Consider the following 22,960-nt stretch of genomic DNA (forward strand, 5'->3'; position numbering starts at 1 on the left):
GATAAGGTTAGGGGTCTACAGAAAAAGGAAGACAAGGCATAGATTTCCTAACATAAGACAAGTCCCTTTAGAGCCCCAGCCATGTTAGGATCTATACCAGCACTACTTACCCAAAGCACATGTTTGGTGAATGTCCTGGGATATGTCAAAATTGCAGAAAAGTAGACATCAGTAGTTAATGATTTTAAGGCAGCCAAATGGAAAAACAAATATGCACTACCAGGCCAGGAGATAGTCTAGTCATAACAAAGATAATAAACCCACGGCAAAACTTCCACTGCTGTTTCCAAAGTAAAGATGGACTTCACACACATTCTTGAATGGTTTTGGGGGAATTAAACCCCTCTGAGCATCCAAATACCAGACTGAAAGAGCCACAGAATGGATGATGACCACCCACGGTGGCCCTGTGACTTCAATCAACCAGGATCTGGACTCTTGCCAACGTGGGATGACTTTTGAGTGAGCGTATACTAAAATGTCCTTTGCCAGGCCCCTTCATAAATATGCATATGCCACTAGCTTAAAACTTCCCCCAAGTCTTTTGTCTGGGGGAGTCACCATTTTAGGAAATGTCCTTGGGGTTCTTATTTGTTGCAAGGAAAACCTGTCTTTTTCCTATTCTTTGGCTTGGTGGTGTCTTTTGGCTCAACCCCCACCAAAAGGTGAAACCACATTCGGGTTACAACTTAAGAATATATACGGATATTTACTTTCTAAACCTTCAACAACAACTGGATATTCATGAATGGAAAAGAAGATGCTGAAAGAGGAAACACAAGAAGCAGAGAATTTAATAAAAAGGACAGAAATTTAGGCACCAAAATATGTAGTTCTCTGTTCCTATATATCTGCACTTGGGTTTCAGCAAAAAGTGAGTACTTACTTTGCAGTTGGGAATAGGCAGCCAAGCAAATTTTTGATCTCCTTTAATCTGTTTGTGTGAAGGGAGAGCCCAGAGTAGGGCCAGACCTGGAAAATTTTCAGAAGGTGGGGGTTGTGGGGGGATAAAGGTTCTAGGCTTCTGATCTCCCTGCTTATGGTATATTTCCAGTTCTGTCTTCCTGACTTTGTATAGGGGACAATGACATTTTAAGAGCTGCCCTAAAATGTGCTCCTGTTGATTATTTTGAAATTAAAGACACTTACAAAACAGCCTACACCTGGGGCACCTGGGTGGCTCAGTCGGTTGAGTGTCTGACTTGGGCTCAGGTCATGATCTCACTGTTCATGGGTTTGAGCCCCACATCAGGCTCTGTGCTGACAGCTCAGAGCCTGGAGCCTGCTTTGGACTCTGTGTATGTCTCTCTCTCTGCCCTTCCCTGCTCGTGCTCTATTTCTTTCTCTCTCTCAAAAATAAATAAACATCAAAAAAAATTAAAAAGAAAAGAAACAGCCTATGCAAAAAGAACACTGACTCACATTTAATTGCAAAACAGAAACATCAGTCTCCATGTAATAGATACCTTTCCAGCACCAAGAGGTAAAGAAACATTCTGTCACCAAAGACAGAAAACAGCTGAGGTCTGCATGAACAAACCTTACTTTTCATTAATTTATTACCACTACACAATTTCCACTTAATTCCTTACTACCTGAAGGCCCAAACAGCGGTTTCCTTTATGCTGTCAAATCCTCACAGACTTATTGTCTCTTTCTCTACAAAGTATAAAAACTATTTGCATTGGTTATTTCTATGGGTTTCAATTTCATTATTGGGCTTTTATGTGCATGTAATTAAACTTTGAGATTTTTGTCTCCTATGACTGGTCTCAGTCAATTTGATTCTTAGACCAGCTAAAAGAACCTTGAATGGTAAAGGAAATTATTTCTCCCCAACAACGTTTTCCCTAAAGTCCTAAATAACTTAAAGTGCAGGGTTGAATATCTGTTCAAGCCCATCTATAAAGAATTAGCAATCTGTCTGCATACATGATGAAATTTTCCATCTGGGTTAAGTACATTCTAAATTTGATCACCTTTTTTTAACACCTTGTTTCAGTGCCAAAGGTGATGGCCATTGAGTCATATCCTGGGACACACTGGAGGCAAAAATGGTCATTTTCAATGACGAGTTTGTGTCCATTAGTGCTAAAGGCGATTTTGCTTTCAGTGGCTACAGGAGAGCTCTGGTTAATAAGATGGAGGAGAAGGGTCTATGGAGGCAGGACTTCCCTGAATTTATTAGAAATGACCTCAAATCAAAATTTGTATGTACTATCAGACTCTTTCCTTATTCCTTCTTAATGCATGAGACACAGTTTGATGCCTGATGGTGGGTAATCCTATTGAGGCCATGAGAAATCAAGGATAAACACAGGGGTGCCCGGGTGCGTCAGTGAAACATCTGACACTGGTTCAGGTCATCATCCCACCGTTCGTGAGTTCGAGTCCTGTATTGGGTGAGCTCAGCCCCACACTGGGTGAGCCCCCCCTTGGGATAAGTCCCACTTCTCTCTCTCTCCCTCCCTCTGCATGTCGCTCAATTGCTCCCTCTCTTTCTTATTTAATACAAGTGTTACTCTTTTCTTGGTATAGCTGAACAGAAACTAACAGCTACAAAATGAAATTATTATATTTTCATTCTATCAATGTTAAATGTGAGCACCACCTGCTACCCACCACCATCATAATATTGGTTTAAACAACTCAGAAATTATTTCCACTCCATACCCAACATGTGTAAGGGCAGCAAGAGCTGTAAAGGAACATGGAGATTTCTGGCCCAAGATTGGGTGCGCTGTTTGAAGCAGAAATGCTCACTGCCTGCTCCTCAACTAATCGGTCCCTGGCACAGAGCCCAGACCATGAGACGGTACTAATCACGGGGCTGAGTGGGAGTGAGGGACATACCTGCCAGCAACGTCTGCATCACTGGAAGGTCATCCATCTACAGCGAATTAAACCTATGTTGGGGTTATGCACCTGGCATACTGGTGCTCTATGGAACCACTGCACTCACCTTGCTGATTCTGCCTGTTACAGTGTCCAGGAGGCTTCCTCATCTCTGCCATGTGACATTTTCAAGACATGTCCTCAGTATTTCCATCACCCAGTACCCCACTTACTATCCACTGTCACTAATTTAGGCATGAGAAAGTTCAGTAATCGGTCACTCGACAGCATCTGGCCCTCAGTAACATCCAGGAATTCATTTAAGTTATGAAGAAAACGGGGCACCGGGCTGACTCAGTAGAGCATACAACTCTTGATCTCGGGGTTGTGAGTTTGACCCCTACATTGGATGTAGATAGAGATTACTTAAAATCTTTAGGGGCGCCTAGGCTGGCTCAGTGGGTTAAGCATCCGACTTCGGCTCAGCTCATAATCTCATGGTTCGTGGGTTCAAGCCCCTCATCAGGCTCTGCACTAGCAGTGTGAAGCCTGCTTAGTATTCTCTCTCTGGCCCTCTCTCACTTGCATTCTCTCTCTCAAAACAGATAAAACTTAAAAAAAAAAAAAATTTGAGCCCTGGTTAAACTTTTTCTCAGATAAACAGCATTGATCTGATCTCTCTCCATTTATAAAGGCCCTGGTACTTTTTGAGGTTTGAGTCCTCACTGATGTGGTTTGAAGTGTTGGGGATGGAGCCAGTGGCCAAGAAAGAAATCTTGAGTTGTCTTTGGTGCAAAAAGTTGTTTTCATTAAAGCACGGGGACAGGACCCATGGGTAGAAAGAGCTGCACCGGGGTTGATGGATGACTGATTATATACGTTCCGGTTGGAGGGGGTTAGGGATAGCGTAAGTCTCTAAAGAATTTTGGAAGCAAGGTTTCTAGGACCTTGAGGGAGCTAGCTGCTGTTAGGAATAAAGGTCATTTACCACTGTTTAGTAAAAACTCAGTCATAAGACCCTTCAGATGTATATCAGGGGGTCATAAGCTTGGAAGATAATTGCCAACATAGATCTTGGGGTGGGGGTGGAGATAAAGGAAGTTTCCAAAGGAACTGTTATATGTTAAAGTGGACTTACAGGGGGGTGCTTGAGTGGCTCAGTCGGTTAAGTATATGACTTCGGATCAGGTCATGATCTCATGGTTCGTAGGTTCGAGCCCCACATCGGGCTCTGTGCTGACAGCTCAGAGCCTGGAACCTGCTTCAGATTCTGTGTCTCCCTCTCTCTCTGCCCTCCCCTGCTCGCACTCTGTCTCTGTCTCTCAAAAATGAATAAACGTTAAAAAAAAACTTTTTTTAAAAAAATAGACTTACAGAATCCTGTGGGGGCAGGGGGTGGGGGAGGGGGCAGATAATGTTAAGCTACAATTCTCTTTTTCCCTTAGCAAAGTGTCAACATCAAGGCAGCTGAACTCGTAGAATAATGTCAATCTGCTTGTTTCAAGGACTTGTCAAGGGGCTGTGGGCAGTGAAGAAATTTTTTAATTGCCTTTGTTTCCCCCATTATTCCCCCTTAACAATCTTTACCCTTAAATCTTTAAGTGTGATGAGGGTGGAATGTCTCATCTTCTGTAGCTTCTTCCTGCCAAATAAGGGACATAGAGATGTCCCTACCTATGAGTCAACACTGGTCAGTTGGGGACTTATATATATAGGAGTTAAAAAAGCCAGAGGCAGCTGAGTCCAAGGGAGACCGCATGTATGGACCTTCTCAAGTGGAAAGGATCATCTGTCAGACTGAAGCTATGGCAGTCAAAGAGTCTGGGCACCAGGTGGAGGAGAGACATGGGAAAAATCAACAAAACCTGATTAGAACACCAACAAGAAAAAGCAGCTCAAAAAAGAGTCCTTTGATAGTTGACATAAATCTTCTTCGAATCCAAGAGTTTGACCAATCGTTAAAGGAAAGAGAGGGATCATTTAAAGGGCCAACTTGAGCATTCACATCTGTTAGAAACCCAGAAATATGTTTGTAGTAATCTGGAATGTATGCCCAGCACTGTCTTTGTGATAGCACATGTCCCCGTTTCTGCAGCAGTTAAAACATCTAATGCCATTTTATTTTGTAAAACTGCCTTATGCATTTGTGTCCCTTCAGTATTTAACAGGGAAATGCTACTTTGAGTGTCATTTAAGGCTTTGACCACGTACTTATTTCCATGTAGCAAACAACATCCTCCAGTCCCAAAGAGGGATCAAAGGTGGTCATGCCAATGAAACAGAACATGTCCACTGTTGTTTTACACTTAGAAGGTCGGCTGGGTTGCTAATGGTCCATGCATCCAGGCAAAACCCAAAGTACAGGGGCTTATCCAGCCTGGGTGAAGCCATGGCCACAAGTTAGAGCCACACACACACTGGGTCCCATTCAGGGCTCATCATCTAATTCTGGGCCTCCTTGAACTACAGTTAGGATATCACGGGCCATTTGGTTTTGGAGGGCCACCTTTCCAGAGCACTGTGGATACCAGGCCAAAAGTAAATAGCAATTAATTTTTTAAGGCCTGAGCTGTTTGCTAAGTTATCTGTACACTAAAAAAGATCGTCTGTTGTCATTTTGTGGAGACCAAAGTCATCCAAGTCTAGGGACAATTTCTCCTAGCAAGGTTTTTGTCACCTCGATGGCCTTTCTACTCAAATGAGAAGCCTGGTGTAAACCCTGTTTTACCTTCCATTGGCTATTTGGTGGAGGTGGGGGGGATAAAGATTTTTCCCTCACTATTAACAAGCCAGTCGTGTGCATTTTTTGAACATACTCGTTCCTGGACTATGTGAATGTCTCGGTGTTGAATAGACTGATGTTATGGACTTTACTGGAGTTAGACTGGTTTAAGACTTAGCATTTGTTTATTTGGTGCTGCCCACTTGGCTGCAGGGCCTGCCAAATTGTTTCCTTTAGATCCTAAGGCCATATCTTTTTGCTGTCTTTTGAGGCGAATAACAGTCACCTCCGTCAACAGGTGTACAACCTCAAGAAGAGTAATCACTTAGGGCCCATATTTGACTGGGGAGTTGTTATGACTTGATTATAATCCCCTTTTCTTCCAAATTGCCCCATGTAAGATTAGGAAGGCACACTTAGTATATTTTGAGGTCCTATGCCAATTTTAAAGCACAGACGAGTGCTGTTATCGCTGCTTTTGGGGCAGATCTATTTGCTGGGAGGGCTTTGGCTTCAACAGTTTGAGTCAGACTGACTACAGTCTATCCAGCTTTTCCTATGCCCTTTTCTCCCATGAAATTTCTGCAGGGGCGCCTGGGTGGCTCAGTCGGTTAAGCATCCAACTTCAGCTCGTGTCATGATCTCACGGCTCATGAGTTCGAGTCCCACATCATCAGCACTGAAATCAGTGAGCCTCCTTCAGATCCTCTGTTCCCCTCTCTCTCTCTCCGCCCCTCCCCCACTCGCGCCCACACGCCGCTCGCTCTCTCAAAATTAAACATTAAAAAAAATTAAGTTTGACAAGTGTTAGGTATTATTTGAGGTATATCTAAGAGCATAGCCTGGTATTTAGTAAGTCGACCTCCCATCATCCACTGGTGGCCTTTGGTCTCAAAGCACTCTGGCCCTGATGTGGAGTCATTATTGTCAGGGACTGTCCCACTGTTAAGTTTCGAGGCTTCTTCTACCAGGAGGGCTGTTGTGTACTTGGATAAAGCCTCTATTTGGAATTGTACATCAACAGAGGTGGTTCCTGGGACAAATAGGACTAAGGAATAAAACCATCAAGAAGCTCTCTTTGAGGTCTAGCCTTACCAGTATCCTAATTATGAGGAATCACTGACAAGTGCGAGAAGACTTGTCTCAGGAGATCAGGGCATCCCCAAGTACACCATCCAGTCCAATCATAAGGAAAGTTTAGTCATCCATTATGCCCACAAGTCCATAGTTAACCCCACGGAGTGGGGTACGCTCTGGCTTTTAAGGAGAAATTTTTCCATTCCAGCCACACAGAACTGATCAAGGTGATAGCTGAGTGACGTAATTATTGAGGAATCTATCCCATTTTCCAGCTGTTCACATATTCACATATCCACAGAGTCCTGTTATCCCCAGAGAATAATAGGCATGAAGACTGTCTATACATGAGCTATTGTGTCAATTTCTCTGAAGTTCACCTCAAATTGTCCGGCCTGGGCAAACAACAAACAACCAGAACTGAATATCCGTAAAGATCAGTTATTGAAACATAGTTTTTTCTCTCCATAATCACCCTTATTTCCAGAGGGAGCCAAATGAGGACTAATTTGATTGAAAAACAAATCCAATTTTTAACAAACTTGGCCTATTATTTACATAAACTCAGTAAGAATAGTCATTGACCATACAGATCTTTTAAAATCGTTTTACTTAGGGGCGCCTGGGTGGTTCAGTCAGTTAAGGTCCAACTTCGGCTCAGATCATGATCTCGCTGTTTGTGAGTTCAAGCCCTGCATCAGGCTCTGTGCTGACAGCTCAGAGCCTGGAGCCTGCTTTGGATTCTGTGTCTCCCCCACTCTCTGCCCCTTCCCCACTCGTGCTCTGTTCTTTCGCTCTCTCTCTCTCTCTCTCAAAAATAAACATTTAAAAAAGTCTTTTTGGGGGGCACGTAGGTAGCTCAGTCGGTTGAGCGTCCAACTTTGGCTCAGGTCATGATCTCACAGTTAACAGGTTCAAGCCCCACATCGGGCTCTGTGCTGACAGCCCAGGGCCTGGAGCCTGCTGCAGGATTCTGTGTGTGTCTCTCTCTGCCCCTCCCCTGCTTGTGCTCTCTGTCTCAAAAATAAACATTAAAAAAAAAAGTTGTTTGTTTAATTTGCTTTACTTGAACTTCTCATGAGGAATCTAGATTGAACTTTTAGTAGCCTGTCTAGGCCAGAAGCCAAGCCAAGTACTTGCCACCAAACATGCCTGCAATATTTGGGTGAATTCCTCTGCTCAAGATCCCCAAGATATCCTCAGATTCCTGCACTCGCCAGGAAGTGACATTCTCTACTCACCTGGTGAGGCTGCTGGGAACTTTGTAAGAAGGTATCAGGCCAACATCCCCAAGAGGCACCATTGGCTCCGTGTTTCATAAAGTCAACATCAATTCCTTAAAGACATCTGGTCATATCTGAGTCTATGCATGCCTCTCAAATATGACATTCCAGTCAAAGCTTTGGTAAAATAACCAATGTTTCTAATGGTGTCCTGTTGCAAGGAGAATAGATTCTTTATGGAACTTTTGCAAATAACTATGACTGCCAAGGAAGAAAGCATACTCACTGAGACTTTTTGAATTTCAGAGGGTTCAGGTAGAGAGAAAAGTTAAATGCTTCAATTTCTTCACAAAGGAATATTTTATCATATTTTTGTCAGTCATAGATACCTTAAGAGAAAGTTTCCTTAATCTGGAAGAGCAAACATTAGAGAACCAGCAATGTTTCAAAGAAGAGTCATAAAAACTAATCGTTTTTTTTAGTTCATTTTGTCCCATGTTACTAATTCTTCAATTTGTTTTTGTTTTTAATTATTTTTTTAACTTTTTTTATTTATTTTTGAGACAGAGAGAGACAGAGTATGAACAGGGGAGGGTCAGAGAGAGAGGGAGACACAGAATCTGAAACAGGCTCCAGGCTCTGAGCGGTCAGCACAGAGCCCAACGAGGGGCTCGAACTCACGGACCGCGAGATCATGACCTGAGCCGAAGTCAGACGTTTAACCAACTGAGCCACCCAGGCGCCCCACTAATTCTTCAATTTGAATGCAACCGTTTTAGTTCTGGAAATTCTTACCCATTTGAGTTTTAAGATCTTACAGATATGTATTTGTCCTAAAAGTCCTTTTTATGAATCCCCTTATATGCTCTGTAAGAGCACTGGAACAATTAAAATGACAAGGACCCAGAAATTGACATTGTTAAAGAACTGAGAGTTCATTATAGTGCAACTGACAGGGAAAGTCAGTGATGTCTGTGACACAGAACACAAACACCTCCATAACCTGCACATCTTGATGACCTTAAACTACAACATACCAACGAAACAAGACTAATTAGTCAAAAAGATTCCCTTTAAGATCTAAATCTTGGGGAAGTTTGTTAAAACCTTAGAAAGTTTTAAAGCACATGCCTAAATAGGATTAGGATCACCAAAGGCCTGATAAAGTCAAAACACAGAAACTGGTTTTTCTAGGCTGACAAAGAAAAAAGAAAACCATTTTGTTTACATTTTCTTATCAAGAGAAAACCAACAATCCAGGAAACTCTGTCTTTTAAACAAGAGAGTAAACAGAATGTGCTTTTTATTTTTTTTTAATTTTAAAAAAAATGTTTATTTATTTTTGAGAGAGAGAGACAGAGCACAAGTAGGGGAGGGGCGAGAGAGGGGGAGACACAGAAGCAGAAGCAGACTCCAGGCTCTGAGCTGTCAGCACAGAGCCCGACGCGGAGCTCGAACCCACAAACTGCAAGATCATGACCTGAGCTGAGGTCGGATGCTCAACCGACTGAGCCACCCAGGCACCCCAGAATGTGGTTTTTAAAAATCTATTCATTTCAACTTTAGTCCATCCTGACCACACATAAAATTCCTTTCCAAAGATCTCTCTTCACAAACCTTCTACAACTTTCCTTTGCATTCAGATTTTGTCCCAAGCCATTGCTCTCCAAACAACCAGGACAAAATTACCTTCAACAAAAATGTATTTTCATTCCTCACATTTTTCTTACACATCTCCTACTTTTCTACATACAGAGTTGCTTCTTTTACTTCCGTCAGTCTTAATTACATTTAGCAGAATGTAGCATTCTTAGGAACTTTAGTCTCCACTGGGAACTAAGTAGTAACCAATTGTGAACTGTTATACCAGAATTCTTTAGATGGAAAATTCATGAATCAATCAAACAGAAAGCACGTTTACCAACAGACCCAAATATCCTTAGTCTCTCAGCAACAGGAAGTCAACAGTAGATATACCTTATGTTTAGTAATCAATGCCTTATCCTATTTGGAAAACACATAGATAGATATCCAATGAATTCAATCCAAGGAAAGTTTTAAAGTCTCAGGTTACCAAAAACTTTGAAAGCTATCTTAACAATTACACATGAAATCTTTGAGACAAAGTTAACCGTTATTTTTTTTTTTAATTTTTTAACGTTTATTATTGAGAGACAGAAAGTGAGCAGGGGAGGAGCAGAGAGAGAGGGAGACACGGAATCCGAAGCAGGCTCCAGGCTCCAAGCTGTCAGTACAGAGCCCGACACAGGGCCCGAACTCACAAACCCCAAGATCATAACCTGAGCTGAAGTCGGACACTTAACTGACTGAGCCACCCAGGCACCACAACCATTACTTTAAGTCACCTTTTTATTACAAATTGCAACAGAGAACACGAGCTTATTTGACCTTTAGTAAACATTGGTGGAATGAAAGGGTCATATTTAATGATGATAACTCTAAATTTAGACATGTCTATTTTAACTAAACCACAAACTTAAGTTTGAATACCAAATTATGTTCCACCTGGGTCCACACAAAAATCCATCAATTTAGGGGCACCTGGTGGCTCAGTCAGTTAAGTGTCTGACTTTGGCTCAGGTCATGATCTGGCAGTTTGTGGATTCAAGTCCCACATCGGGCTCTATGCTGACAGCTCAGAGCCTGGGGCCTGCTTCAGATTCTGTGTCTCCCTCCCTCCCTGCCCCTCCCCTCCTCGTGATCAGTCTCTCTCTCAAAAACAAACATTTTTTTAAAAAGTCAATTTGTGGGGCGCCTGGGTGGCTCAGTTGGTTGAGCATCTGACTTCAGCTCAGGTCATGATCTTGCAGTTTGTGAGTTGGAGCCCCGCGTCAGGCTCTGTGCTGACAACTCAGAGCCTGGAGCCTGCTTCCGAGTCTGTGTCTCCATCTCTCTCTGCCTCTCCCCTGCTCATTCTCTGTCTCTCTCTCTGTCAAAAATAAACTTTAAAAAATAAAGAAAAGAAAAGAAAAGAAAAGAAAAGAAAAGAAAAGAAAAGAAAAGTCAATTTGTTCCCCATTGTCAATTTTTACCTGGGACACTGGTGGGGAAATCTGAAGTGGGTGGCCCAAAGGGGATGCTCTTTGCTCCCTGACAGCAAGGGTAAGAGGAGAAGGCAATGGGTGCCAGAGGCACCAAGGATGGTATAGGAACCACTTATATAGACCGCACTCCAAGTGGTACAGAAACAGGAGGGAGAGGCAGAAGAGGCGAGGTGCTGCCAGAAGGCAGAGAAAGAGGGCTCCCAGTTCTAAACCTCAGCCGATTGGACAGATGAGCAGATGCCATGTTTTTTTTCTACCAAAATGGAAATATGCCATCTATGTCAGGCTGAAGAAGACAGGGAATTTCCCCAAAACAAAGGGAGTTTTGGGAACTGTTTGGGAATCTTTCTGAAAGTCCGCATCCAGAGATACTGACTCCAATTATAGCCATTAGCCTGGAAAATGAACGGGAGAGAAGCCTCCACATCTATTAAGAGGAACAGTGAGAGTCAGCGTCCCATTCATTAGGGATGGCCTGTGTTTTGTCCAGCAACCTGGGTTTATTTGGAGGCCTGTTTAGGCAATTATCCTCCGATATGTCAGGAGGGAGTTAACTGGCCTGGTTACTGACCAGACACGTTCTGCCAGAGCCTCTTAGTTCCAGATCCTGACTTACAGCCCTGAAGGCCTGGACCTAGGGTAACTGTCCATTTGCCCTATTTCCTGCACAAGAGATCTAACTGATAAAGCCCACTGAGGCCATGCAGTGTTACAGATCAGTCCTTTCCTAAATTTTGTAATCCAAATTGTTTCCAGTGGGTGAAAAGGCATTCCAAGGGAAAGTCCCTGGGAACTGAAGAAGAGAGAAGGTCCATTACCAAGAAAAGGGGAAGGGGAGGCAGAAGAGACACAAGTGCTACCAGAAGGCAGACAAAGAAGGTTCTAAACTTCATCAGCTGGGACAGATGAGAAGGCACCATGGTTTGTTTGGTTTTGCTTTTTTCCCCACCAATGTGGAAATATGCTGTCCATGTCAGGCCGGAAAAGGCAGGGAATTTCCCCAAAACAATGGGAGTTTGGGCACCTACTTGGGGATATTCCTTAAAGTCCCCATCCTGGGGTAGACTAACCACACTTGGCCCCAGTTTTAGCCATTACCCCCGGAAATGGATGCGGGAGAAGCCCCCCCCCCCCCATACAACAAGGGTAACATGAGTCTGTTAGGAGGAGGAACAGTGAAAGAGGGTCAGCGTCCCCCTCGCTAGGGATGGCCTGTTTCCTCCAGCAACCTGAATTCTGAGTTAGAAGGAGGCCTATTTAGGTAATTATCATCCAATATGTCAGGAGGGAGTTTACTGGCATGGCTAATAACCAAACACATTCTCCAACAGGCCCTTAGGTCTGGATCCTCCTTTACAGCCTTGAAGGCCTGAACCTAGGGTACACCTCCATCCATTTGCCCAGTTTCCTATAGAAGAGATCTGATAGATCCTACTGAAGCCATACAGTGTTATAGATCAGTTCTTTCCTAAACTTTGCAATCCAAACTGTTTCCAGTGGGTTAAAAGGCATTCCAAGGATAAGTCCTTGGGAACTAAAGAAGAGAGAAGGTCCATTACCGAAAATCCCACCCAGCTCCTTGTGTCGAAAGCAACCGGCGGCATCCTTCGAACGATCACTGCCTGCCATAAAGGGCCCGTAGGAAGGATGCTAGTCTCCCCCCATTCCTCGTCGCACTCTAGGCTACAGATGGGTGCCTGTTGAACGGACTGAAGTACCGTGCCTTATGGTGGCCAAGCCTTCTAGTGACGGCTGCACTACTGCCTTCCTATGAAGGCTGTGCTGTTGTTTTTATTTTTAATCTTTTTATTTTTTTAATTTACATCCAAGTTAGTTAGTATATAGTGCAACGAAGATTTCAGGAGTAGATTCCTTCATGCCCTTTATCTGTTTAGCCCATCCCCCTCCCACAACCCCTCCAGCAACCCTCCGTTTGTTCTCTATATTTAAATGTCTTATGTTTTATCCCCCTTCCTTGTTTTTATATTATTTTTGCTTCCCTTCCCTTATGTTCATCTGTTTTGTATCTTAAAGTTCTCACGAGCGAAGTCATATGGTATGTCTTTCTCTGACCAATTTCGCTTAGCATAATACCTCCTAGTTCCATCCACGTTTTGCAAATGGCAAGATTTCATTCTTTTTGATTGCCGAGTAATACTCCATTGTATACATATACCAAATCTTCTTTATCCATTCATCTATCAATGGATATTCGGGCTCTTTCCATACTTTGGCTATTGTCGATAGTGCTCCTATAAACATTGGGGCGCACGTCCCCGTTCAAAACAGCATACCTGTATCCCTTGGGTAAATACTTAGTACTGCAATTGCTGGGTCATAGGGTAGTTGTATTTTTAATTTCTTGAGGAACCTCCATACTGTTTTCCAGAGTAGCTGCGCCAGTTTGCATCCCCCTGTGCTGTTTTCTAACCCATAGAAAATGCTAAAACAGTTTTACAAGGGGAAATCACCCAATTCGGTAGTCTAAGTAGTTAGCAGAGGACACTGATGGAAAACGGTAAAGATAGAAATCCATCATGGTCTAAGCAACATTCCATCACAAGTAGTCTTTACAAGCAACCTCTCTAGGAAATGGCCCCCACTTGGGATTTAACTCAATCGGGTACTGGTTTCGGCCGGCTTCCAGGGCAGGTCCTGCAGCCCGAAGTAGCTAGACCAGGGATGTGGAGAGGATCACATTAGAACCATGAGGACTCACATAGGAGTCTTAAGACTGGCAGCAATGCTAGTCACAAGTGGCTGTCCCGTGCCCAAGACAGACAACTTTGTATAAGGAAAGGAATACAAAAGAGGGCATCAAGTTTCTGAGCCTTATTACCATCGTAGCCAAGGTACTAACTTCCAGCCAAAAGGCAGGCTTTCTCCTCCATAGGGTAGCCACGGGCTAGATAGAGGATTGCAGCCTGAGCAATCCATAGGAAAGTGTTCCAATAGACCATACTCCTTGAAAGGCCCCTGAAATGAAAGTAAAGGAATAGAAAATAATACTCCTCAGGTTTGCACCAAGGCTCAGAGTCCAAATGAGAAGGCTCAACCCCACGTTAGGACACCAAATGATGTGGTTTGAAGTGTTGGGGTCCAGAGCCAATGGCCAAAAAAGAATTCTTGAGATGTCTTCAGTGCAAAAAGGCGATTTTATTGAAGCATGGGACAGGACCCATGGGCAGAAAGAGCTGCACTGGGGTTGTGACAGATGACTGATTATATACATTCAGATTGGGGGGAGGTTAGGGATGGCATAAGTCTCTACAGAATTTTGGAAGCAAGGTTTCCAGGACACTGAGGGGGTTAGCTTTTGTGTAAGAAAAGGTCATTTACCACTGTTTAGTAAAAAATCAGTCATGAGACCCTTCAGATGTACATCAGAGCCCATATGCTTGGAGGATGATTGCCAGCATATATCTTGTAAGGTTAGAGACAAAGGAAGTTTCCAAAGGAATTTTTCTATGTTAAAGTAGACTTAACAGGATCCTGGGGGGTCAGGATAATGTTAAGCTAAGATTCCCCTTTTCCCTTAGCAAAGTGTCAACATCCAGGCAGCTGAGCTCCCAGAGGAAGGTCACTCTGCCTGTTTCAATGGACCGTAAGCAGTAAAGAAATTTAATTTTTCAGTTGATTTGGTTTCCCACATCACTCACTGAAGTTCTAGTTTTACTACACAGGTAAAGTTCTTCATGATGATTCATTCTCTGACGCTCAATGAGCAATGAAGAATGGTTCAAGATCATCCCACATTTACGATGTTTATAGGTTTCTTTTTTTTTTTTTAAGTTTATTTATTTTTGAAAGTGCAAGCAAGTAGAGAAAGGTGCAGAGAGAGAGAGGGAGACAGAGAATCTGAAGGGGGCTCCACACTGATGGCAGAGAGCCCAACAACAGGCCTGAATTCACGAACCACGAGATCATGACCCGAGCTGCGTTAGACACTTAACAGACTGAGCCACCCAGGCGCCCCTAAAGTTTATAGATTTCTGAACTAGGAGGGATTATTTGTTGGTAAAAGACTAAAGAACCCTCACTAAAGGGTCTCTCAAATTGATTCCACTTAGCATTTTTAAATTACTGCTGTTCAGAAATATTTGACTAGATAAGCCAACCCAACCCTATTTTCAAAATGGTTCAAAGAATTATTTTCAGCATGCACTGGGTACTTTTCCACATTTTCCAACTTTTCTTTCCATGAACTTGAACGTTTAGATATTTGGTCTGAGTCTTCTCGTGCAGTAACACACTGTTTTGGAAAAGTAGCCAACTTACAAAGGGAATTTTTCCAAAATGTTTTATAGCCTTCATCATTTTTGGCAAGAAGATTCTTATTGTGGCCACTTGTCTCAGTTTGGATATGTCCTTCACAAAATCCCTGCTGTCCTTCACTGTCTTCATCATCGTCCTAGTCTATCAAGTGAAAAATCTCAAGGCCACTACTACATGAATGTCTCCCCACTGAGACTCTGCAATGAAGTTTCTATGTGTGGTTTTGGCCGGAAGGCCTGCATGTCATGAGAAGATAAAAGACATCAAATAACACAGAAGAAAACTCATTGCCCTTACTACTCGCAGATGAGTATACTTAAAAATTCTAATATGCAGGGGCACCTGGGTAGCTCAGTCCATTAAGCGTCTGACTTTGGCTCAGGTCATGATCTCATGCTCATGAGCCCATGTTGGGCTCTGTGCTGACAGCTCAGAGTCTGGAGTCTGCTTTGGATTCTGTGTCTCCCTCTCTCTCTGCCTTGCCCCCCACTTGCTCTCTCTCTCTCTCTCTCTCAAAAATAAACATTAAAAAAAATTTTAACAAATAAATAAACTCTAATATGCAAAGATAAAATCAATCCGAGAATGTCAGCAAGATAATGGAGTAGGAACCATGAGGACTTCATTCCTCATTGGAGACATGAATATATACACAATATATATCCAAAGAGCACTTTTGGGACTCCATAAGCCAATCCAGAGGTCACAACAAGCCATCAAAGGTGAAATCAAGAACAGTCACATTGAAAAGGGAAGGAAAGTTTGTCACATGTGCCCATAAGGGTTGTCTTCCTTCTCTAGCACACCACGTGATGACCGTGAGAAAACTTTCAATCCCTCCTTTTTGCCTTGGAGACAAAGAGAATATTGGACGATGTGTCCCAATCTGTGACTTTTCGTGCAAGTGCATCAACTTATTTCGTTTTGCATGGCACAGAGTACAAGACAGAACAGCAGATAGCATGAATGCACCATTGGTTGTCATGAGTCAAAAAGGTGAATACTGTGTTAGCACCGGAGAAACTGTAGTCCTGAAGATGGACATCAGGGAGAGCGAGATATCATGCGTGTTTAAGAGAGAGAAATTTTTGGTTACTGGAAAGTTACACGTACAACGACCAAACAGGTGTGAGAAGATACAATTATTCTAGTCCAGCTGGCTGTTACTGGTGTTCTCCTGAAAACAACCACGTCCATAAAGACTAGAAGACAGGGGCGCCTGGGTGGCTGAGTCAGTTGAGCGTCCGACTTTGGCTCAGGTCATGATCTCACGGTCCGTGAGTTCGAGCCCCGTGTCGGGCTCTGTGCTGACAGCTCAGAGCCTGGAGCCCACTTCGGATTCTGTGTCTCCCTCTCTCTGCCCCTCCCCTGTTCATGCTCTGTCTCTCTGTCTCAAAAATAAATAAACGTTAAAAAAAAAAAAAAGACTAGAAGACATAGCTCGTTTAAATTCCCAAATCTCAACAAGAGATCAAAAACCATACAAAGAGACAGAAAAACATGGCACAGTCCAAAAACCAAGATACAGGGATGCCTGGGTGGCTCAGGTGGTTAAGTGTCCGACTTCGGCTCAGGTCATGATCTCATGGTCCGTGAGTTCGAGCACTGCGTCGGGCTCTGTGCTGACAGCTCAGAACCTGGAGCCAGTTTCAGATTCTGTGTCTCCCTCTCTCTGTCCCTCCCCTGTTCATGCTCTGTCTCTCTCTGTCTCAAAAATAAATAAAGGTTAAAAAAAAAAAAAATTAAAAAAAAAAAAAAAACAAGATACATCTGCGGAAAGTGGCTATAGGCAATGGGCATCTATATTACTTGGTACACAATTCAAAATAACCATCTAAGTGATGATTAAATAGCTAAGAGTAAATAAATCAATTAAATAAAATATGGAAACTATTCTGGAAGAGTATGAAAATCAAGGAATGAACAAAAAATGAGAGCTAAGTATAATAACTGAATTTGAAAATTCACTAGAGGCATTAATTATGACTTGATCAAGCAGAATAAAAAACTAAAAAACTTGAAGACAAGTTATTAAAATTATCATGTTAGATAAAAATATAATAAAATGTGGGCATGGGACGAATGCCTGAGGGACCCGTTGAACACCATCAAGTCAACCAATATATGCATCAAGGGGACCCAATACGGTACTGAGAAAGAAAAGGGGGCAGAGAGCTTGTATGAGCAATTAATGACTTAAATGTCTCTCCTCTGCGGAAAGAAACAGACCTACAAAATCAAGAAGCGCAATGAATTCCAAATAAAATAAACTAAAAGGCGTCCACACAGATACACAATACGATCACACTGCCAAGTATCACAAACAAAAAGATTTTAAAGGAACAAGAGAGAGCAACTCAGAGGATACAGGAGAGTTTTTACAGAATGATCGGTGGATTTCTGAGCAACAACCTTGTATAAAGAAAACCATCTATAGTCTATTAATAGTCATGAAGGAAGGAGCACCTGGGTAGCTCAGTCAGTTAAGTGTCTCTTTTTTTTTTTTTTTTTTTGCACAAAATTAATGTTTGTGTCATATTCCTGGATCCTTCACCAATGTTACATGAGGAAAAAAACAAAAGCAAAACAAATGAAAAACTGAAATCAGAATCACCAACGTTATCAAGTAGGGAAACAAATAAATTAAAATCTAGCAGCCCTCAGCAAGAGTACAGCAAAGACAATGCTGTAAAAAGAAACAAAGAAAATTGCTAGAAAACTGTATGCATCATAGTCTTCCAAACCAGCAAAATATGCTCCTGCATAGAATGGAACATAAACAGAATTTTTTTTCCTTTAAGCTACAGAAATGCAAGTTCTTTTTTAAATATTGTGGATGTGTAAAATGTGTTTATAATGGTAATTCTACTAAGCTATTACAGAGTGGGCCAGGAACACATTCATGGATTCTGGGGATGATGTGTACCGTAATTCTCTGATTGGGATAGTGGACACTCTAGCCAAACAAACAAACAAAAAAAAGCGAACACAGAAGTACAAGACAAAGGCGAATGAGACTTCTCTTATATCTTAGCAACATTTAGATGGAAATCAAATTTAAATGCAGTCCACTCTACTTTGGAAGAGGCTTTGGTTCAGCTCCCAAATCTCGACTGCTTGACGCAGTCTCCTATGAGAATACTCAGAAGGTGTCTTCTCAAACAGCAAACCTGTTTTTAGTGGTGGAGTCGCTCTTAGTAGCTATGTCTGCATGGGACTGATAACCAATCACTATCTTTGGAGGAAGTCCTCACCTTTCCTTGTATGCCCTCCCTATATGTGTAACAGCCTCTCTGTTTTCACATTCAGTGGTCCATATTGCTCTCTTGTCACCTTTAGCTCTAACGTTAACAACAGCTCCACATACATCACCGCTGGAGTCTTCGAAAGATTCTCCAATAAGGCACGGCAGTGTCTCTAGCCAAAAGCCATCCAGATCACTTCGTCTCTGCCGTTCGATGTAATTAACCATCGTCCTCCTCGTTTGATTTTTCTCATCTTCCCACACAGGCTCAATACCATCCTCAAAAAGTGAGTAGTCACAGCCAGGCATTAAATTACTAGACAACTGGATGTGGTTGTACAGAGCCCAAAAGTCTTCAACGGTATCAAACTTAGAGATCAGCCGAAGGTTTGCTTGCCAAGTTTTGCTTTTATCATTTTTAAAAAACCAGAGTGCCCATCTGTTCTGTAAAGGAAGTTTAATACAGTGTTCTGGGTTAGCACCCTCCTGATTAGATTCTGTTTTTTCTTCTTCTGAAAGGGGGTGGGGATTAGGAGTAGGGGTGGTTTCCGGTTCCACAGTCACCATCTTGTGTCTGATCTGACACAAGTCACATCAAGTGTCTGACTCGTGATTTCAACTCAGGTCATGATCTCAAGTTCGGAGTTCAAGCCCCACATCCGGCTCTGCACAGACAATGTGGGGCCTGCTTGGGATTCTCTCTCTGCCCCTTGCCCTCTCACTCTGTCTCTCTCAAAAGAAATAAATAACATTTTTTAAAAATAGTGGAGGAGCGGGACCCCTGGGTGGCTCAGTCTGTTCAGCTTCCGACTTCAGCTCAGGTCATGGTCTCAGGGTTTGTGAGTTCAAGCCCTACATTGGGGTCTGTGCTGACAGCTCAGAGCCTGGAGCATGCTTCAGATTCAATGTCTCCCTCTCTCTGCCCCTCCCTGCTCATGTTCCATCTCTCTCTCTCTCTCACTCTCTCTCTCAAAAATAAATAAACATTAAAAAATTTTAAAAATAAAAAAAATAAATGGTGGAGGAGGCCTGAGTGGCTCAGTCAGTTTTAACGTCTGACTTTGGCTCAGGTCATGATCTCATGGCTTGTGAGTTCAAACCCCACAGCAGCTCTCTGCTGACGGTGCTGAGCCTGCTTCAGACCCTCTCCTCTCTCTGCCCCTCTCTCTCCCTCTCAAAGATAAATATTTGTTTAATGTAGCATACGCACACCATGAATACTTTTCACCTTTGGAAAGGAAATAGATTTTGTCACATGATACAACTTAGATAAACCTTGAAAACATTATTTTAAGTGCAATAAATGACTCACAAAAAGTCAGATACTGTAGGATTCCACTGAGGGGAGACAGATGGTCGTGGTGGTTGCTCAGAATAAAAGCTGAGTACTTACTGAAACACTGGAGAGACTACAGCTGCAGACAAACACCAGGGACAGTAATGTATCATGGGCTCTAAACAAGAAACAACAAAGCCTTTTTTAACTGGGATATTACAAAAACACAGACATTACACATCCCCAGATTAGGTCTGACAGGCCCCAGGATTATTAGCGTAGTTGACTGTTATTTTTGTTCTGCGGTACAAAGCAAGTACATGAAGCCTGGGACCAGAGGTTTTTTGAATTCCCAAAACTCAGCGAAAGATCACAAGGTATACAAAGAAAGAGAAAAATGTGTTCCAACCAAAAGACCAAAAATAGGGGCGCCTGGGTGACTCAGTCGGTTAAGCGTCTGACTTTGGCTCAGGTCACGATCTCATGGCTTGTGGGTTAGAGCCCCGCGTCAGGATCCATGCTGACAGTGTGCAGCCTGGAGCCTGCTTCAGATTCTGTGCCTCCCTCTCTTTCTGCACCACTCCCTCCTCCCCACCACATTCGTGCTCTGCCTCTCTCTCAAAAATAAACAGACATTAAAAAAAAAAATTAAAAAAAAAAAAGACCAAAAATAAAACCCAAAACTGGCCCTAGAGAATATTAATTATCTGACAAAGAATTCAAAATAACAATCATAAAGATGCTCATGGAGAAAAATGAGAAAACAAATAGGTAAACAAATCATATCTGGAAAACTACTCACGACCAAAATGAAAATCCCAACAGACAAAATATAAAAAACAACTAAAAAGAAATTGGGAGCTGAACAGTTCAGTGACTGAATTTAAAAATACACTACAGGGGCGCCTGGGTGGCTCAGTCTGTTGAGTGTCCGGCTTCGGCTCAGGTCATGATCTCGCAGTTCGTGGGTTCGAGCCCCACATCGGGCTCTGCGCCGACAGCTCGGAGCCTGGATCTTGCTTCGGATTCTGTGTCTCCCTCTCTCTCTGCCCTTCTCCCATTCACACGCTGTCTCTGTGTCTCTCAAAAATGAATACACGTTAAAAAAAAATTAAAAAAAAAAATACACTACAGGGGCGCCTGGGTGGCTCAGTCGGTTGAGTGTCCAACTTCATCTCAGACCATGATCTCACAGTTCGTGAGTTCAAGCCCCGTGTTGGGCTCTGTGCTGACAGCTTGGAAGCCTGGAGCCTGCTTCGGATTCTGTGTCTCCCTCCCTCTCTCTGTCTGTCTCTCTCTCTCTCTCTCTCTGCCCCTGCCCTGCTCATGCTCTCTCTCTCTCTCCTCAAAAATAAATAAACATTAAAAAAAGAAAAAGAAAAAGAAAAATATGCTACAGGTTCACAAGCAATATTCACCAAGGAAAAGAAAGAATCAGACATCTTAAAGGCCCCTTGTTTTAAATTCTCCATTGACATAAGAAAATATGGAAAAGGACAGAGCCTAAGGGACTTGCAGGACACTAAGATAGGGAGTAATTTATTATATATTAAGGGGTTCTCCATGAAAAGAGAGAAATGGAGAATAAAACTTACATGAAGAGTTAATGCCTTCCACTTCCCACATTTATGGGAAGAAAGAGACAAATTCAAGTAACTCAGCAAATTCAAAGTAGGATAAATGTCAAGACAGGAACACAGTGGCACATCATAATTAATTAACCTATCAAAAAGCACAGGTGAATAGAGAATTTTTAAACAGCATGACAAATGTAATTCATCATGTACAAGAGAGCTCCTACCAGATCATTAACAGGGCTCTCAGCAGACCTAATAGGAAGAGGTACGTGGGATAATATATTCAAGTGCAGAAAGATAAAAAATGTCAACCAAGAATGCCCTACCTGGCAAAACTGTTCTTCTACTACGGAGAAAAGAAGGCTTTCTCGGGTACAAACCGTGGAAGTTTACCACTAGATCTGCCCTACAAGAAATGTTAAAGAGAGTTCTTCTACTTGAAGTAAAAGGATTCTAAACACTACAACCACATGGAAATACGGAGTTCTCCGGTAAATGTAAATATTGCCACAAATACACAAACCTGAATACTGTAATGAGGTAGCACTAATCAATGTTATTTCTGCTACTAAGATTGTTCTCAACCAAAGCATAAAAATCATAAATCTAGGTTACAGAGTACACAACATAAAAGGTAGAGTGTGGGATGTTGCTGACATACAGTACGTGCAGGGGTGGTCCTAAGTAGGAGATTTTGAAGGCAATTGACAATATCAATTTTAAATGGTTTGTGAAGCTCTTGGGGCACCTGGGCCCCAACCAACTGAGCCAAGTTGGTTAAGCGTCAGACTCTTGATTTTGGCTCAGGTCATGATCTCACAGTTCAGGAGTTTGAGCCCCACGTTGGGCTCTGCTTGGGATTCTCTCTCTCCATTTCTCTCTCTGCCCCTCCCCTGCTTGGGCTTATGCTGTCTCTCAAAATAAATAAATACACTTTAAAAAAAGAAGAAGAAGTTTAAGAAACTCCTGAATAACCAATGGGTCAAAAAAAAAAAAAAATCAAAAAAACAATCAGAAAATATCTGGAGACAAATGAAATAAAACATAACACACTAAAATGTACAGAATTCAGAAAAAGTCTAAGGACATAATCTATGGAACAAAAAGATGACCTGTGCAATGGAAGGAAATTTTTCAAAGAATCTAGCGGATAAGGAGTTAACTTGCAGAATGTAGACAGAAGGCTTGCAACATGAAAAATACAGTATAATTAAAACACAGACAATGGATTCAGTAGACATAAACCAAGAGCACAAATAGACAAGCATTTGAAAGACACTCTAAATCACTAAGTATTAGAGAAACACAAATCAAACCACAGTAAAAACCACTTCACGCTTATTAAGATGCCACCATCAAACAACAAAATCAACAAATGTTGGCTGGGACAAGAACCAGAACCATTCTACACTGCCAGAAGAGCTACAAATGGTGCAACCACTATGGAAAACAAACAACATTAACACATAACACAGCCACCCCACTTCTAAAGATACAAGGAGAAGAAATCAAAGGATCTATAGGTATCTCCAAAACCGAGTTTATTACAGCACTATTTACAAAAGCCAAGTAACAGGGGAAGCAAGAGAAATGTCTTTGTATGGCTAAATAAAGGGAATGTAGCATATATATGAACTGGAATATGATTCAGCCTTGACAAAGAATA

The 22,960-nt window shown here is 42.3% G+C and overlaps 1 protein-coding gene and 1 pseudogene across 3 annotated transcripts in view; both read right to left on the reverse strand.

Moving 5' to 3' along the window:
• The window catches only part of LOC106980912 (KRAB domain-containing protein 5-like), a 223,954-nt gene that overhangs the window by 180,737 nt on the left and 20,257 nt on the right, over positions 1-22,960 (reverse strand). The gene's annotated exons all lie outside the window — the stretch shown is intronic.
• LOC106980851 (eukaryotic translation initiation factor 4E-like) lies at positions 18,136-19,423 on the reverse strand (annotated as a pseudogene).

Source organism: Acinonyx jubatus, chromosome E2 (genome assembly GCF_027475565.1).
Source record: "Acinonyx jubatus isolate Ajub_Pintada_27869175 chromosome E2, VMU_Ajub_asm_v1.0, whole genome shotgun sequence".
Taxonomy (NCBI): domain Eukaryota; kingdom Metazoa; phylum Chordata; class Mammalia; order Carnivora; family Felidae; genus Acinonyx; species Acinonyx jubatus.